The 20,818-nt window shown below is 37.6% G+C and overlaps 1 protein-coding gene across 1 annotated transcript in view; it reads right to left on the reverse strand.

Annotated features, from left to right (window-relative positions):
* The window catches only part of FASN1 (Fatty acid synthase 1), a 666,286-nt gene that overhangs the window by 533,837 nt on the left and 111,631 nt on the right, over positions 1–20,818 (reverse strand). The window lies entirely within an intron of this gene.

A 20,818-nucleotide genomic window follows, 5' to 3' on the forward strand; every position in this document is an offset into this window, starting at 1 on the left:
TATCATTATTAATACCAGAACGTCAATATGGTAAAGAACCATAATGACGTTCTTACTATCCTTAAAGTTTGGGAATTGTCATTCTTAATTGTGTAAAATAAATTTATATATGTTATTTTAATTATATTTGTTATATTTGTCCATCAATGATATTGGTGATTATTTGGATGGAGATATTCAGTTCTTTGCAGATGTTGAAAGTTGGGACTAACCATGAAGAGTAGAGAAGATGTTGTGGCCTTACAAGAAGACTCGAATAAATTGAGTGATTGGGCTTGAGAATGGGGATGTAAGTTCAATGTTACAAAATGTAAGGTTTTAAAATTTGGAAAACAAAAATGGGATGCAGAATTTATGCTTAGTGAGGATATATTGTTGGAGGTAGAGGAAATAAGAGATTTGGGGGTGATAGTTGATAAGGATCTGAAATTTAGGGGACACATTGTGAAGACAACACAAATGCTTCTAGTAATAATGTAGAGGACACTGACTTGTAGAAGTAGGAAGATTCTTGTTCCATTGTATAAGGCTTTGATTAGGCCACACATAAACTATTGTGCCCAGATTTGTTCACCGGATTTTCAGATGGATGAAGAGATGTTGGAAAGGGTCAAAAGGCGACTGACTAAGGTAGTTTCTAACCTCTGGAATGTTGAGTATGAGGAAATATTGAGAAGATACAACTTGCAGAGTCTGGTGGACAGGAGGAGGAGGAGGGGAGATATGATAGAGGCCTGCAAGTTATTAAGGGGTTGTTATAGGATCAATGCTGGAGAGGTTCTACAGAAAATAATAGGAGATCAGGGGAGAACCAGAAGTCATCCTTGGAAGCTGTATAAGGAGGGTGTGAAGAGGCAAGTTTTTTTTATGCAGAGTTGTGAATGACTGGAATGGCTTGCCTGGGAATGTGGTGTCTGCAGAGAAATTGAGTGTTTTTAAAGCATGGTATGATGAGCTGTGTGTTTCATAAAAGGACCTCCTAGATGAGTTTTTGACTCCATGGGGTTTTGGATAATAATAATAATATTTTTTTTTTAATTTTAACTGTTTATTATTATTATTATTATATTATCATTATTTAAAAAATTATTATTATTATTATATTATTATCATTATTTAAAAAATTATTATTATTATATTATTATCATTATTTAAAAAATTATTATTATTATTATTTTCATGCAGTTTTACTGTATACACGTTAATATTTCTGCTTCTAAAATTAAAAATACTGTATGGTTTTATTTCACTCTACTCCCTTTGGGGAACAGCGAATTTATTTATTTTTAATAAAATATAATGATTTGCGGCTCTTGATTTTTTTAACTTTTACTTATTTTTATGATGGTTCTTGTCTCAGTAACGGCTCCCGACTGCTAATCTTCACTAAGGAACAAAAATATTCTCATTGTGAAATGCTGAGATCTGTGGTTTATCTACAGATCGTAAATGTTTCACAAGGACAATGCAGATAAAATGCTTGGGATATGGATAACGTTCCACTCTTATACAATTTGGAAAAAGATTTTTTTTTACTGCTGTAAAATATTAAAACATAAATATTTAAAATCGAATAACTCCAAACCATGAACGACATTATTTTTTTAAATGTTATATTAGCATACATTCTTTAATATTTGAGTTCCTGTTAAAAATGTAATAATAATAATAATAATAATAATAAATTTTTTAAATAATATTTTTATTCATTGCTAGAATATTTACACATATATGTATAATAGTTATCTTGAGATTTTACAAAATTTTTCTACATTGGATTTCAGTTAATAATTTTAATAACACTCTTTGCCTCTGTATTATGCATTTACAACACATGTTCTAATATTAAGAGTGATTACGGATTTTTTTTTTAGTGAATAACTAATGTAATAATAATAATTCGGGAGGCATTTTTGATTTCCTCCTCAAAGCTTTGCAGAGCTTATCTGAGGAAGATAATAGATGGCAGTGATTTCGTGGTTATGTTTCTATACTGGCTGCAAGCAACTGCTATTACACAGTTTAACTTTTTTTTTTTTTCTTCGCAGGTAGGGTTGGATTTGGATATTGTATGTTTGTTTGTGTACTTGTAGTGGTGTTTTTTGAGAGGGGTTTGTCATAGGTTTTGTGTGTGCGTGTGTGCATGCGCGTGAGTGCATGCGCGTGTGTGTATGTGTGTGCGTGTGTGAGGGGGAAGAGAGAGAAACAGGAATTTGTCTAATTTTCATTTTCGCTATAATTTTTATATAGCACCTGTTTCAGCTCTGTATGTCCCAGGGTGTCTGTCATTGAACGGCACTTTGTTTATCATGTCAGGTATGTAGAAGTTTCAGGTGGCTTTGCCGTGATGATTGTTGTATTTATATGTTATGTAGTTTGTAGACTGTGGTCTTGTTATGTGGTATGTTGTTCTCGTTACTCTATAGGTTGGGCTGTAGTAATGTTTTAACATGGCTGTGTAGTGGCATAAGTGTTAAACCTTAAATATTTTGTGTTCTGTCCGTCTGCCTGAATAAGTGTGTTGGTAAATGGTAAAACTGATATTCTGGGTTGTTCCCAGAATATCAGTTTTACCATTTTATCTTGCAACCATTATAACCTGTTAAGTCTGTAGTCTGTGCAGAATGCATATGATGTGATTGCACATCTTAAAATGTTTTCACATAATGCTTTATAGATTAGTATTTTTATGTGTGTCGGGGCTATGTGTCTTAATCGGTATAGTTTGCTTGCTATTATCCTACGTTTGGTGTGTAGGTAGTTTATATGGCTATTCCAACTTTAATCAGCATCGAAGTGAAGTCAGAGATAGCATATTGTTTTCACCTGTGTGATGGTTGTTTATTATTATTATTATTATTATTATTATTATTATTATTATTACTGGTATCTCTATGGAGTCAGAAGGCTCATCGCAGGAGACCCAAACTATCAAAACAATATCTATCATATCTGTTCTTGAATTCATTTACAGATGAAGTACTCACAACTGTGTCAGGCAATGCATTCCACTCATTCACCACCTTCCAGGTGAAAAACCTCATTCAAACACCCCTGTTAACCACACTTTTTCTTAATTTCCAAGGATGACCTCTTGTTTCTCCATCACTATCACACAGCTGAAACATTTCCCCTGCATCAATCTTATAAAAACCATCTAGTAACTTAAATGTTTCTATCATATTCCCTCTTCTCTGCCTATCAACCAACCTCTGCAATCCACAAGCTCTCAATCTATCAATGTAGGGAGCATTTTTTATATAACCCACCAACTTAGTCGCTCTCCTCTGAACCCTTTCTACAACCTCCCCATCTATAAGGAATCCAGGTGACTAGACCTGAGCACAGCAACCCAAATGTGGAAGTATCAACACTTTATAAAGGGGAATAATAACCTCTTTATCTCTGGATGTTAGTGTGTTTCTCAATAACCAAGTAATCCTATGTGCAATCTTGGACATACTAGCAATGTGTCCCCTGAACTTCATCTCCCTATCTAACAACACCCCTAAGTCCCTAGCCTCATCGATAAGTCCCGTTAAGCCACCTCCCATATCACCTAGGTACAAATTAAACAACAATGACCCAAGCTATTATAGTTCAGTTCCGATTGCCAAATAAAGGATCATTTTCAACATGTTTCTATATTAGTAAGTCTTTGTCATAGGCAAGCAGGATTTTTTTTTCTCTTAGAAAACTTCGGTTTCCACTCCACATCTCAGAAAAATGTTTGAGTTGTGGGTTGGAAACTATATCAAATATTACTACTATAATAAATTTAGTTTAATCCTTTATCCAAGTGTAAGCAAACAAAGTTTGTGCCTGAAAGTATCTTCAGGACTGGGGTAAGGTGGTACAACACCGGGAAACTCATTGCAAAGGTGGAACAAGCTCACAACACTCCTATCTCAGTATCTCCTATAATGCAAAACACATCTCCTTGCAGATATGTATAATGTTATGCATTAAGGGGAGGGCCACTATCCAGACTAGTTTCGACCTTTATTGAGGTCTCTTCAGTGGGAGCCAGGCCCGAGTGGAGATACCAGGCAGAAGCATTAGCAAGATCATCTCTACCTATAGGAGTTGCCAAATGGTGTGCCACCTTTTTATTAAATTACTCTGGATTTAGAGAAAGACGTTGAAAGTTTATTTTTCACTTGGTTAGATTATAATAAATTTAGTTTAATCCTTTATCCAAGTGTGAGCAAACAAAGTTTGTGCCTGAAAGTATCTTCAGGACTGGGTTAGTCAATAAAGGTCGAAACTAGTCTGGGTAGTGGCCCTCCCCTTAATGCATAACATTATACATATCCGCAAGATGTGTTTTGCATTATCGGAGATACTGAGATAGGAGTGTTGTGAGCTTGCTCCACCTTTGCAACAAGTTGCCCAGTGTTGTACCACCTGAAGATACTTTCAGGCACAAACTTTGATTGCTCACACTTGGATAAAGGATTAAACCAAATTTATTATAGTCTAACCATGTGAAAAATAAACTTTCAAATACTAATAGTATAAAGATTAAGAATACAAGATGATGAAGGTTGTCTGGCATATTCTTATCACACATAACTGTACAAATTTGACAGCCATGAGCTAAACTACAGGTGAAAGTCTAAGGGAAGAGACTGGCTTTCTGGGAATTGCCAAAAATTAAGGCTTAAAGAATTCTACTATCCTTTGGGAAAGGGAAAAGCTGTTGGCAGATTTATTTTAATTTATTTGGGAAAAAAAAAAAGGAGACTCTCCCTTAACTTGCTATTAGCCTCTTTATTTGATAGTCATCAGCTGATTTGCTACCCATGGATATCCAAAAATTAGGGCTTCTTAAAGAATTCTGCTGATTATCTTTGTGGCATGAAAAATGCGGTGGAGAAGTGACTTATTTTATTTTATATGAAATAAAAATTAATTGGCTTATAGCTCTAGAGCATAGGTTCCCAAAGTGGGCAGTACCGTTCCCCCCTCCCCCCCAGTGGGCGCTGAAGCCTTCTAGGAAGGGCTATAGTGGGATCAGAAGCATTTGGTGGCATTCAGGCGGTTCATGCCAATTTTTCATTCAACTTGATGAATCAACTCTCCCACTACCCTTATGATACGTACAATTCATAAAAGAAGAAAAAGTTTGTCAAGAATTATTATTTGCTAAAAACTTGGAAGCAGATACAAAGGGAGAATCTATGTTTAATATCATGAATAAGTTTTTTCAAGAGAAAGACATTCCTATTTGTAATATTTTGTCTGCTGCTACTGATGGTGCTCCAGCACTGACAGGGCACCACAAGGGTTTCACAGCGCATTTGAAACAAGCAATATCAAATGTACTCGCTAAACATTGTGTTCTTCATTGTCAACATTTGGTTGCAAAAAATTTAAGTGAACTCCTGCACACATCGCTCCATTACGTTATTAGAGTAGTCAACAAGATTAGAAGCAATTCATTGAGTGACAGATTGTTTAGCGAACTTTGTAGTGAAAATGATGAAGATTTCAATCGTTTGCTGCTTCACATAGAAGTTCGCTGGCTTTCAAAAAGTATTTGTCTGAATCGATTTTACAATTTGTTTGATTCAGTACTAGAGTTCCTAGAAAACAGAGACAAGGGATTGCGGACCAACCTGATTACATCCAAAAATGACATCACTTATTTGATAGACCTCTATAAAATATTTAATGAAGTCAATCTACAACTACAAGGTGATGAATTGAATTGAATTAAAACAAAAAACGTTATTGCAGCTTTTGTAGGGAAACTTCTTCTGTTCAAGAGGAATATGGGACGAGGGGAATACAGCCACTTTTCAAATTTATCAGCAGCATCTCTCAAAAAGGAAGATTTACTTACATACTGCCAACACTTGGAGGTTCTCCAAGCTGATTTCTATGAGCGATTCAAGGATATTCTAAACATGAATATACCAAATTGGGTTCTAGATCCTTTCTCACATGTAAGCACAGCAGGATCATCAAATTTAGAAGTGGAACTCGTAGAACTCACAACAAATGAAGAACTAAAAATAAAATTCAAAACTGCATGCCAAGAGTTCTGGCTTCAAAAATCAATACTGACACTGTACCCTGGATTATGGGAAATAGTGCAGAAATTTTTAATTGCATTTCCATCTTCTTATTTGGCTGAGCATGGGTTTAGTGCTGTAGTGAATTTACTATCTAAGAAAAGGAACCGATTCCATATATAACAGAGCGTGGCAATTTACGACTGTTTTTAACAAAAGTTGAACCCGATATTAACAAACTTTTAAAAATACACCAGGCTCATCCTTCACATTAATTTGTTATTTTTTCTTTGTATTTTTATTTTGTAAGTTCAAAATAAACCATCAAATACATTTGATGGCGTTTTAATTATTACAATAATATTCCTACTAATGTAATGCAATCTCTTAATATGTATTCCGAATTTTCATATTTAAACCATTGTATGAAACCACATTAATTTGTTATTTTTATTTTGTATTTTTACTTTATAAGTTAGAAATAAACAATTTTGTAATATATTTAATGGTGTTTGAATTATTACAATAAGGTTCTTACTAATGCAATGCAATCTGGTGGAAGATAAAACGAAGCTAAGTTACTGTATTTAGTTATATTTCATTTTATTTAATTATATTTAGTACTTAAATGTTCTGATGTTTGTACTTTTTTTTCCTCTTATTTATTAATTGAATAATTATTAAAGATTATGCTACTTGGCAGTAAGGAATGATGGTGGATTCAGCAGCAGTCGAAGTGGCGTAACGCCAAGTCCTCCCCCATTTAAGAACTCAATTATTAGCAATATCATAAGGGACTTTGTGGCATGCAGTACTTGCAGCATGTATGCGTCTCGGCAATTACATATGTGGCTTGTTAAAGAGAGTTGAGAGCGTACGTGCGCAAAATGCAGGCAGTTGGAGGAAATAAGTACATTAGATATATCGATATCCGACTTTGTTGCTCCAGGAACGGGGAATGAATGTAGGAAGACAAGTAATGTGATAGGAGAGAATGAGAAAATAATAGTTGATAGTGTGGAAGGTATGAGTGACTGTGAAAGTTTCGATGATGGTTTTGTTTGGGAGAGTGAATTCAGATTAAGAGTGACTGACCTGCAGAGGGAGATAGATGAGTTATTATTATTATTATGGGTATCTCCATGGAGTCAGTAGACTCATCGCGGGAGACCCAAACTAGCAAAACAATATGTCATATCTCTTCTTGAATTCATTTACAGATGAAGAGCTCACAACTAAGTCAGGCAATGAATTCCACTCATTCACCACCCTCCAGGCAAAAAACCTTGTTCTGACACCTTTGTTAACCACACTCTTCTTTAATTTCCAGAGATGACCTCTTGTTCTTCCATCACTATCACACAGCTGAAACATTTCCCCTACATCAATCCTATAAAAACCTTTTAGTAATTTGAATGTTTCTATCATATCCCCTCTTCTTCACCTATCAACCAATCTCTGCAATCCACAAGCTCTCAATCTATCAATGTAGGGAGCATTTTTTATATCACTCACCAACTTGGTCACTCTTCTCTGAACCCTCTCCACAGCCTCCTCATCTCCAAGGAATCCAGGTGACCAGACCTGAGCACAGTAATCCAAATGTGGAAGTATCAATACTTTATAAAGGGGAATAATAACCTCTTTATCTCTGGATGTCAGTGTGTTCCTCAACAACCAAGTAATCCTATGTGCAATCTTGGACACCTTAGCAATGTGTCCTCTGAACTTCATCTCCCTATCTACCAATACCCCTAAGTCCCTAGCCTCATCAATCTCTTGGAGTACCTTTCCATCGATGTAGTACACAGCTGGTAATCTTTTAATCCCAAAATGCATGACTTTACACTTTTCCACATTGAACTGACATCCATTTTCTTTTGCCCATTTTACCAGCTTATTTAAATCCTCCTGCAAACTTTCAACATCAGCTTGATTTTTTATTGCACTACACAACTTTGCATCATCAGCAAACAACTGAATATCTCCCTTTAAGCCGTTTCCTATATCATTTATATACAAATTAAACAACATTGGCCCAAGCACAGAGCCCTGAGGCACACCACTGGTCACCTGCCTCATTCTGGATTCGGCTCCTCCATACGCCATCTTGTGGTATCTCTCCCTGAGCCATTCTCCTATCCATATCACCAATTTAATATCCATTCCCATCTGCTCCAATTTGAGTAACAGTGTTCTATGGGGTATCCTGTCAAAAGCCTTAGCAAAATCCAGAAGTGCCACTGTGTAGCCAGTTCCTTTGTCCAACTCAGATGTTATTCTATTATGAATAGTTAATAGATTGCTAAGGCAGGATCTACCTTTAACAAAACCATGTTGGCCTCTATAGAGTATCATATCCTGATCCACCCATTCTTGAATTTTGTCTTTAACCAACTTTTCCAATACTTTTACCACTATTCCTGAGATGGTGATTGGTCTGTAATTCAATACCGCAGTTTTAGAGCCACCCTTATGCAAAGGAACCACTTTGCCTAACTTCCACTCCCTAGGGACCATACCAGAGTTCAAACTTAAATTAAATATCCAGGTAAGAGGGGTTGACAATTCATTTGCACATTCACGCAACACCCGAGCTGATATTCCATCTAAGCCTACCGCAGTGTTTGCATTTAAGTTTCGCAATATATTTAATACCTTTGATTCTTTAGCTTCAATTCTCACATTAGGTATTGCTATAGGTATAGAGATATCCTCACTTGGGTGATAGACTTTTGAGAAGTGATCACTCAGTAACTCGACTATTACATCTGATTTTGTCACCTCAATACCATCAGCACCCACTAAGGTTATCCTTCCGAAGTCATTCTTCCTCTTACTTGCCACATAGCGGAAGAACTCTTTGGGATTACCCTTGATCTCTTTGGCTAAGGTCTTCTCATAATCTGATTTAGCTTTTCTTACTATGCTGGTAACCTTCCTAGCTTGAGCCTTGTACTGCTCATGGGTGTCCTGATCGCCCTTCTCCTTGTAAATTCTCCATAACATTTTCTTTTTTTGTAGTTCAAGCTTGATACTACTGCTCATCCATCTAATGCCTGCCTTGTTTGACCTCCTGACCATGGGGACACAATCTGATATTGCTTTCCTCAGATACCCGCTGATTTTATCCCAAGCACTGCTAACATCTTTCCCTTGCAATATGTTCTGCCATGGGATGGCTGCAAGCTCACTCCGAAGCTTGTTATAATTGCCTAACCTGTAGTTTCGTACATACCCCTTCTTAATAGAAAAATCCACAGATTTTGCAACCTCCCAAGTCAATACCACATGATCGCTTTCACCAACTGGAGGTAACGAGGTCACCTTACTTATGCATATAACCTCTGAACCAATAACCAGGTCCAACACTCTCACACCACGTGTCCCTTCAGTTACGTGCTGTTTCAAGTAATTATCTCGTAGCAGATGTATGAACTTTTTGCTACGTGATATTTCCTCCTTCCAATTGATATCACCATAATTAAAATCCCCCATAATAATCACTAAGCCTTCACTCATTGCACTAAGTTGCTGATGCATGAATTCAATATCTCCCCCTGTACTCCCTGGCCTATAGCAGCATCCAACTGTATATTTGGTTGCGTTGGTCACTATTTCGCACCAGACTGCCTCAAATGAACTCTCATTCACATGTCTATCATCATGATATACTACTTTCTTTGGCTGCAACACATCAGCTATCATCAACAGTACTCCTCCTCCTGTTCTATCTTCTCTATCCTCCCTGAAAATACTGTACCCATCACATTCAATTCCAGTGACCACATCTTCTGCTGACAGCCAAGTTTCACTAATGCCTACAACTTTTGGTGAGATTTCACTGACTAATGCCAAAAATTCTTCTCTCTTATTTCTAATGCTTCTAGCATTGGTATACAAAAATTGCAGATTCCCTCTAGATCTTGTACCGGCTTTAGAACTGATATATAAGTCACTAACTACCGTAGTCCTATGCCGATTTTTTTTTCCCCCTCTCTTCTGCAATTTATTCTGCCTATAAGGATCAATAAATACACAATCAGTGCTAAAGTTTCTCTCTCTTACACTCAACCTTTTCAATATTAGTTTCCCTGCCCAATAACTTCAACCTGTTCAGAAAACAATAACTTCTTCAATCTCTTATGTCCTTCCATGTTAAGATGCAGTCCATCTCTAGCATACAACTGCCTTTTTCCTTCAAACACACTCCAAACATCAACAAACTCCAGACCTCTTTTTCTGCACATTCTTGCAATCATATCATTCATTATCATTGCTCGTCTACTTAACTCGTAATTGTCAAAACGAGGCAGCACACACACTATTCTCCCATTGACACTTTTCCTCTTCACAATATCTAATAATGTTCTTAAATCTTTTCCTACCCGATTTATACTACCTCTCAGGTCATTTGTACCCACCATAACTATCATCTTGTCTGTTTCATGCCCTCTCTTTATTGCTAAAGCCACTCTTTCTATTGTACCATCAGCCAAGCACTCCTCATGCATACCACTCTCCATACCCTTAATCATAGAATCACCATATATTTTACCACTATTAACTTCATTCAAGTTCACACTCATGGACTCATTCTCTACACTATTCAGCATGACTCTCCCAGCTTCATTACTCAACTCTCTATTACTTACCCCCCCACTCTCACTACATCTCATTTCTTCTTGGCCACTTGTGGTTTTATTATGTTGACTCCCAATCACTCCCATACTATTTATTACTGAATCATTCACCAAAGACTCACCCATATGTAATCCTGTTCTAGTTACTTCAGCTAAAGTAATCTCTATAGTCCTAATTTCTCTGTTTAACACATTAAACTCAGCTTTAACTTCCAGTATCTCCTTACCGATCACTTCCACTTCCTCATGAAGAAGATGAAGGTCATTTTTCATTTTCATAACCTCCCGCCGAAGTTCTTCCGCTACAGTCCCGATGTCAGCTTCCATTCCTAAACGCTCCAGCCTATCCCGACACTTCTCACATATGTCGACATTTTCGTTCTTCTATTTGAAAGAGGAGGTGGAATGTCTTGTGAATGAGAGCAGAAGTATGAAAGATAAGATTAGGAGAGTGGAAGAGATAAATGCAAGGTGAATCAGAGTAGGAGAGAGAGAGAGAATTTAGGGAGTATGAGTGAGAAATATGGGGGTGCTGGAAGAGGCGAGAATGGAAACAGTAGAAGAGAGGGAATGAGAGAGAGGTATGGGAATGCTAGCAGACGAGAGGATGGAAACAGTAGGAGAGACGGAATGAGAGAGAGAGATATGGAAGTGCTAGAAGAGGAGAGAATGGAAACAGTATGAGAGATGGAATGAGAGAGAGGCATGGGAATGCTAGAAGATGAGAGGATGGAAACAGTAGTAGGAGAGACAGAATGAGAGAGGGATATGGGAGTGCTAGAAGTGGAGAAAATGGAAACAGTAGCCGAGAGGGAATGAGAGAGATGTATGGGAGTGCTAGAAGAGGAGAGAATGGAAACAGTAGAAGAGAGAGGTATGGGAATGAAAGAAGAGGAGAGAATGGAAACAATAAAAGCGAGGGAATGGTAACAGGTATAATGTATGGCGACTCAATGATCCGTGTGTTCAAGATAGGATGCGTGAGGAGTGTTTGTCAGGAGGAACAATAGAAAGGGTGGCTATGGCAATTAAGAGAGGTGAAAGGGTGGATGAGATGATTGTGATGGTAGGAACGAATGACTTGAGTGGTAATGTAAGTCAGGCAGCGAGAGATATGAGATTTTTGCTTGAAACTGTACGGAACAAGACAGAGAGAGAGGAAAAATAGTGTGCGCGTTGCTAGGTATGATAATGATGAGCTGAGCAGAAGAGCGGTGATATTGAATGGCATAATAGCAAGAATGTGTGACAAGAGAGGACTGGTATATGTGGATGCTTGGAGTGCATTTGAGGAAAGAGAGGAATTGTATGCAAGAGACCGTTTGCATTTGAATGAGGAAGGACATAGGCATCTGGAGAGATTGCTGTTCTGAACGAGTCAGTGTCCCAGGGAGGATGATAGCAGGGGTGGATTCTTGTGGGAATGGATACTTGGGAGAAGGGAGACAATGTCAGGTTACATCTAGTGGAGTCTAGAAGGGATAATACTGGGTATAGAAACAATGGCATTTATATGCTTTATACTACTAATGCCAAGAGTATCCAGAATAAGGGAGAGGAATTGGTGGCGCAGATAGCATCAGCCTGGCCAAAAATTATTGTGAACACTGAGATGTGATTCACAGAAGGGGATATAACAACAGGAATAGAAGTCGCTGGGTAGAGCATTTTTCGTCAGGATAGGAAGGGAAAGCGTGGTGGTGGTGGGGTACTGCTTATGATAAGTGATGACCTATGTCCTCTAAGAGTGGAGAATTTGGAAGGAAGTGAGACAAATGATTTTGAGAGCATATGGTGTGAGGTAGAGGTAGGCAAGACAGGATATTTAGTGGGGTGTTGCTACAGACCCAGTAGCACAGAGGAAGGGGACCAGGAGATGTTTAGACAGCCAAGTTTGGCAAGTGCAAGAAGAATGATTGTTATGGGAGATTTTAACTTCAGTGGTATAAATTGGAGGGAGAAAGATGCATGTAGCAATAGGGGAATGGAATTTCTAGAATTCTTCAGGGACAAATGTCTTAGGCAACATGTAACAGAGGGAACAAGAGGTTCAAAAGTTTTGGATTTGGTTATAGCATCAGAAGAGTTGATAATAACTGAGTTGACGTCTCTCCCACCAGTTGGAGAGAGTGACCATATGGTGTTGACTTGGAAAATGAATAGACATGCAGGAGTATCAAAGAGACGGGAACTTATGTGGAATTATAAGGCAGGTGATTATAATAGTCTTAGACGTCAACTTCAGGAAGTTTCATGGAGGGAGGAATTGGAAGGCCTATGGGAGGAGTTATACTGGAGGAAGTAGGGGAGACAAGAGATCTGGGGTTGATGATTGATAGAAACCTGAAGTTTAGGGAACATATTGCAAAAGTGGTGAATTTAACACAGAGGATTGCTGCTATTATGAGAAAGACACTGACCTGCAGAGATAAGAGGGTTATCATTCCATTGTATAAGTCTCTGATCAGACCACACTTGGACTATTGTTCTCAGATTTGGTACCCAGGATTTGAAGGGGATAAATTAACTGTGGAAAGGACACAAAGACGGATGACAAAGATGGTTACTGTACAAGGATAGTTATGAGGATCGGCTGAGAGAATGTGGACTGCAGAGTTTGGTGGATAGAAGAAGGAGAGGTGATATGATTGAGACTTTTAAACTGTTGAGAGGTGGTTACAGGTTTGACACTGGGGAGTTCTTTCGCTTAGTTGAACAACGGGAAGGAGTGATGACAAGAGGTCATCCCTGGAAGTTACGAAAGGAAACTGTGTGCAAGAGGCTAAGGAGTGGTTTCTTTGTGTGGAGGGTGGTTGAGCCATGGAATGCATTGCCTGATGGAGTGGTGTCAGTGAGAACGGTCAGTGAGTTTAAAGAGTAGTATGATAGATTTTGTGTTTCTCGGGGGGGGGGGCCTGCCCTCGATGAGTCTTGACAGACTTTATGTCTTAGGAAGGACCTCCCTCGATGAGTCTTTTGACTCCTTGGAGGCCTGAATAATAATAATAATAATCTCTTAATTGTATTCCACATTTTCATATTTAAAACATTATATGAAACTGTGCATAATGTTATTCGAGCATACATTTTACAATCTTTACATATGAGCTATGTTTCACCAAATTCGATATAGCAATAACTGTGTTCAAGATGAAGCAAATATTGGCCACTTCTTTTAAAAATTGAATGGCATCAGCAGTAATGTATCATTAGTTGCTATTTATGTGAAAAATATCAAACGGTTAGAATGCAGAAAACTGTTATAATGGGGGGCATAACAAAATTTGTCTTGCAAAGTGGGCGGTGGCCGAAAAAAGTATGGGAACGTATGCTCTAGAGGAATCCTGCAATGTGATAATTGTTCTGATTTGATTTCATAAGATTTATTGATTGACTGATTTTATTTTTTATATGAAAGAAAATTTACTGACAAAAGGAAGATCTTTTCTTCATATGTTTATTACATGGATTATAGCTGTAGTGGAAGCTTCAGATGTAATAATTGTTTCATACATTTTTTCTAACATCAATTGACTTAGATTGGTATATTTTTCATTTCACCTAGTTTTTCATTTATAGAAACAATAAACAGATGAAAATTAATTAAATCAGAAGAGATAAAGAAAATAACTAAATACTATGAGGAAAAGTGTTTTAATGGTTTGAATTGTAGCTAATTAGTTGAAGTAAGCAAAAATGCAGTGAATATGAAATGCATCTTAAGCATCTCCATTTCCTTAATGGAAAACTAACAGAGCTATTTTTCATTGTGAAAGATTGGAAAATCTGGAAAATTTAGAGATGATGTTCGTGTTCTCTTTTCTATATCTGTATTGAAAATTCAAGTTTCTTCCTATGAAGATGGTGGAATGAACATTGTATTAATTTTTTATTTCAGGTTCAGCGCTTTGTCCCAAGACCTCATGGAGTCAAAGACTCATCTCGAAGGTCCTTTTATCACACACTCGGATCATAATACCATACCTTAAACACATTCAAACTCCTTGCAGACACCACACTCTCAGGCAAGGCATTCCAATCATTTACAACTCTGCAAAAAAAAAAACTGCCCTCACTCCCCTACTCACACCCTGTTTATACAGTTTTCAGGGATGATCTCTGGTTCTCCCCCGATCCCTCAGTATTTTCTGCAGAACTTCTCCGGCATCGATCCTATAACAACCCCTTACCAACTTATTGGTCTCTATCATATCTCCCCTCTTTCTCCTGTCCACCAGACTCTGCAAATTACATCTTCTCAATCTTTCCTCATACTCGACATTCCAGAGGTCAAAAACTACCTTAGTCAATTGCCTTTGGACCCATTCCAACGTCTCTTCATCCTTCTGAAAACCAGGTGACCAAAGCTGGGCACAACAGTCCATGTCTTTGTGTTGCCTTCACAATTTTGGCGATGTGTCCCCTAAATTTCAGATCACCCCCAGATCTCGTATTTCTTCCACCTCCAACAATATATCCCCACCAAGCATAAATTCTGCATCCCATCTTTGTTTTCCAAATTTTAAAACCTTACATTTTGCAACATTGAACTCACATCCCCATTTCCGTGCCCAATCACATAATTTATTCAAGTCTTCTTATAAGGCCACAACATCTTCACTACTCTTCATGGTTCGTCCCAACTTTCAACATCTGCAAAGAACTGAATATCTCCATCCAAATCATCACCAATATCATTGATGAGCAAATATAACAGCAATGGCCCTAAAACAGGCCCCCTGCGGCACACCACTAGTAACTTTCCTTTTCCTGGATATCACTCCCCCCATACACAGCTTGTTGATACCTATCAGATAGTCAGTCTCCATTCCAATGCACTAATCTAATATCCAACCCATCTGCTCTAGTTTGACTATCAATTTATAATGAGGTACTCTATCAAAAGCCTTTGAGAACTAGTTACACAAAAGCCTTTGTGTATAAGGGGGGGTGAATGTCGGATAGTGAGATATTTAGTTTATATGGGCAGGGTTTGGGGTTTTTTGAATATCATTAGCTTTGTTTTCCCAGGGTTTATATATATGCCATTTTCGGTTAACCAGTTAGTGATTTGATTGATGTCATGTTGCATATTTGTGAAAGTGATATCTGCATTGTTGTGAATGGATACTATGGCCATGTCGTCAGCTTACTAGAAGATTTTACTTTTTAAGGGAAGATGGCTTATGTCATGTGTGTGTGTATATGATAAATAGAATGGGTGATAGGACAGCTCCTTGCAGTACTCCGCAGGTTGCTGGTACCTCTTTGCTGTACGCTGATCCTATACATGTGATGTGCTTCCTGTTTTTCATGTACGCTTTAAACCACTGGAGTAGACGACCTCCGATTCCGATATGTGTTAGTTTCGTTAACAAATGCTTTTGTTAGGTGAATGAATGCGACTAATGTTATTCTTTTTTTATCCAATGCGGCATTTATTAGGTCTGTGAAATCTTCCAGGAGTGTTGCTGTTCCTTTATTTTTTTGAAAGCCATATTGTGTTTTGGGTATGCTTTGAAATTTTTCAACATATGTGGAGAGTTTGCAATGCATGATGTGCTCCAAGATTTGCTTGATTACAGATAACGTGCCGATGGGTCTGTAATTACTTATAATGTTTCTTTTTCCATGTTTGTGTATGGGTGTGATTAATGCAGTCTTTAGTGTTTCAGGTATGTGTCCTGTTTCGAAGATTTTATTTAACATTTTTTGTATAACTGGAATTAGGTTGGTCGAATGTTTCTTGATGTCTTTTGGTCTGATTCCGTCTAATAATAATTCGGTCTAATAATAATAATAATAATAATAATATTGATTCTTAGCCCATACAACTGGGCAATATGAACAATGTGGTAAAGGATGTTGGTAGCCTCTGGCACTGTCATTTACAAACTTCATCTTATCATAGAATCATCATAAAAGATTTCTCTTTAAAAAATTATCCTTGCTTTTCTTCTCTCACTTGGTCATATGCTTCTGTTTCTTACTTTGCACTCTTTTTTTTTTCACTTCTCACGTCTACTAATTGCCTGACATTTTGCCATATAATGTCATGCTTTGTCCTGTGAAGCAGTGCTTCCCAAACTTCTGGATGTCAGGTCCCCCCTTTGCAAAAATTAAAATATTTCACGGCCCCCCTCAAAAAAAAGTCATAATAGAGAGATATATTATTATAATATTTATTGAATTTATATTCAATACAAAACATGCACAGCGAATATTGCAAAAATCAAATGCATATATTACATTTTTTGCCTCTTACCGTTGGGTTCTGAAGATGATGCGGGCTGTTCTGGTAAAATATGAAATACTGTCCTTTTTTTTAGTCTGTTTCTGCTTCTTCTGATTGTTCGCTGGAATTTTTTTTTATTTTTTATCAGCCACTTATCCATCTCAGGGTTAAATTTTTTAATGTAGAATAGATCAAATAATATCACCACTTACCGATACTGGCACACCACAGACTGATAACATGAAATTAGTGAATATTACCTGAATAAGGGAATCCCGGGACCAGGAATATTTTTCTCTTTTGTGACTTTTCTCCCTTTATGGTAATTAAGCCTAACGCGAAACAGACAGCAAAGGTGGGTTATTAAAACATGCATATGATTGGTTTATTAACAAAAGATCGCGCAACCTAAAGATAAAAGCATAGCTGACAATTGAATTGAAATGCTAACTCTCTTCAACCGAATTCCATATTTGAAACTGCCATAACATTCATTATATATATATATGTGTGTGTGTGTGTGTGTGTGTGTGTGTGTGTGTGTGTGTGTGTGTGTTACTTAGTTTTAACACTTTTACGAATTTTAACACATTCGGTTGAATTTTATTGCTGCCTTGGGAAATCGAACTCACACACATCTAATTAATAACAATAGTTTTTAGTTAGATACTGTGTTTGCTCATGCAACATATGGTTTTTTTTTTCAGTCTATACAGCATAGTTTCTGTATGGGGGGACATGTGATTCATTAATTAGTGTGTTTTTATCCCAGTTGTCTCTAACTGCGCTATTTGTTGAGAACATGTTACACAGACTTCTCATACCTTATTCACTGGCATAATAAAAGTACTTGTTTTTATTGCCTCTGCAGTATAGTGGCTGTTAGGGAGGGCATGTTGTTTACCGCTGCAAGGGAGTTACCATCTCCCCACATGAACTTATTTAAGCTTTTTTTCATGTGTGAAGTATATGCAAAACTTTTATTGGTAACAGAAAACTAGCTCTGATGACAATGATAATATAAAACGAATTTTGATGTGTATATAAAGTCAATATCAACAGTCCCTGATTACGAAGGCATGATGAAAGGGACAGGAAGATTTGGAGTTTCCTTGTAGAGCATTCGAAGTAAATACAATTAACCACTGCTTTGAAATGAAACATATGAATAAGCAATATTTATTAATATTCATTAAGCACCGAAATACGCAGGAAGCAAAGTTTTGTGAACCAACACCAATGTGTGATTTTTTCCATTAAAATATAAAAAATAACAAAAGAGAAATAATGAATAATAAAAGTTAAATGCGTTTCTTTTTATTATTATTATTATTATTATTATTATTATTAAACAAGACCTCATGGAGTCAAAGACTCATCTAGGAGGTCCTTTTATCTCACACACATCTCATCATACCGGGTCTTAAACACATTCAAACTCCTTGCAGACACCACACTCTCAGGCAAGGCATTCCAATCATTCACAACTCTGCACGAAAAAAACCTGCCTCTCACTCCCCTACTCACACCCTCTTTATACAGTTTCCAGGGATGACCTCTGGTTCTCCCCTGATCTCCCACTATTCGCTGTAGAACTTCTCCACCATTGATCCTATAGCAACCCCTTACCAACTTGTAGGTCTCTATCATATCTCCCCTCTTCCTTCTCTCCACTAGTCTCTGCAAATTACATCTTTTCAATCTTTCCTCATACTCGACATTCCAGAGGTCAGAAACTACCTTAGTCAGTCGCCTTTGGACCCTTTCCAACATCTCCTCATCCTTCTGAAAACCAGGTGACCAAATCTGGGCACAATAGTCCATGTGTGGCCTAATCAAAGCCTTATACAATGGAACAAGAATCTCCCTACTTCTACACGTCAGTGTCCTCCTCATCATTCCCAGAAGTCTTTGTGTTGTCTTCACAATTTTGGCGATGTGACCCCTAAATTTTAGATCTTTATCCACTATCACTCCCAGATCTCTTATTTCCTCTACTTCCAACAATATATTCTTACCAAGCATAAATTCTGCATCCCATCTTTGTTTTCCAAATTTTAAAACCTTACATTTTGCAACATTGAACTCACACCCCCATTTGCTTGCCCAATCACTCAATTTATTCAAGTCTTCTTGCAAGGCCACAACATCTTCACTACTCTTTATGGTTCTTCCCAACTTTGCATCATCTGCAAACAACTGAATATCTCCATCCAAATCTTCGCCAATATCATTAATATACAAGTTAAATAGTAATGGCCCTAAAACAGATCCCTGAGGCACTCCACTAGTGACTTTCCTTTTCCTGGATATTGCACCCCCATACACAACTTGTTGATACCTATCAGATAGCCAGTCTCCAATCCAATGCACTAATCTAATATCCAACCCCATCTGCTCTAGTTTGACTGTCAACTTATCATGAGGCACTCTATCAAAAGCTTTTGCGAAATCCAAGTATATTACTGTGTATCCTTCTCCTCTGTCCAAGGAAGCAGTCACTTTATTGTAATAAGTAAGTAGATTACTAAAACACGACCTCCCTTTAGCAAATCCATGCTGTCCATCAAAGATTATACCATTGTTGTCAACCCAACTCTGGATTCTAGCTCTCACAAGCTTCTCCAACAACTTAACCACAACACCCGACACACAGATAGGCCTATAGTTTGATGCTTGAGTTCGATCACCTCCTTTATGAAGTGGCACAATCTTGCCCTCCTTCCACTCTTTAGGGACTTGACCAAGTGCAAGACTCGTATTAAAAAAATATGTCAAGGCAGGTGTCAACTCTCTGGCACATTCCTTCAGAATACGTGGTGATATATTATCAAGTCCCACAGCCTTATTTACATCTAGTTTACTCAACTCCCCAAACACCTCTTGCTCACTTACAGTCAGTCTCTCCTCCCCATCATCAACTGCTCTTAATCTCTCCATGAAGTCACATTCACAAGATTGAAAGATCTTTATGAACTGCTCATTAAGTATCTCCACCACACATTCTGCAACAGCTGTCTTTATACCATTTCCTCCAATCAATGTCATCCTTCCATAATCATTCTTTCTTTTGCTGGCTACATATCGAAAGAACTCCCTAGGATTCTTTTTAGCTTCATTAGCTAACTGCTGTTCATACCTCTCTTTAGCTACTCTCACCAACCAAGTCACTCTCCTTGCCTGGTCTTTGTAGAACTCATGAAATTGGTTACTTCCACTTCTCTTATGCTGCCTCCACAATGCCCTTTTTCTCTGTATTGCATGCTTAATCTCTTTATTCATCCATCTCACACCTAACTTATTTAACCTTCTCACCCGTGGTATACATTTAGACATTGCATCCACTAAATATTTTTTGAAAATCCCCCAAGCTGCATTGATCTCTTTTCCAGCTAACTCCTCATTCCATGCTACACCTGCAAGCTGTCTCCTGAGCTCTTCATAATCACCCCCCTTGTAGTTCCACATATACCCTTTTTTCACAGGGGTCCTTGCACTGCTGGCAACCACCCAAGTAATCACCTCATGGTCACTTTCACCAATTGGTGGATGATTTGATACCTCATTGATAATTACATCCTCCGATGAGATGACCAAATCCAAGACCCTTAATCCTCTTGTGCCCTCTGTTACATACTGTCTGAGGTAGTTATCCCTCAAAAACTCAAGAAACTCATTTTCTTTACTTCCAGTTGCTATCTCTTCATTCCAGTCTATATTGCCATAATTAAAATCACCCATAATGATCACCCTTTTCTTATTTGCTTGGCTTATTTGACTATACATTTCACTATCACCACCATCCACATTACCAGGTCTATAACAACATCCCACCAAGTATTTGATTCTATTCACCTCTATCTCACACCATACTGCTTCAAAACCACTGGCTCAAAACCACTTTTAAAATAAAAAAAATC

This window comes from Typopeltis vanoorti, chromosome 3 (assembly GCF_054136105.1).
Source record: "Typopeltis vanoorti isolate ZY-2024b chromosome 3, IOZ_Tvanoo_1.0, whole genome shotgun sequence".
Taxonomy (NCBI): domain Eukaryota; kingdom Metazoa; phylum Arthropoda; class Arachnida; order Uropygi; family Thelyphonidae; genus Typopeltis; species Typopeltis vanoorti.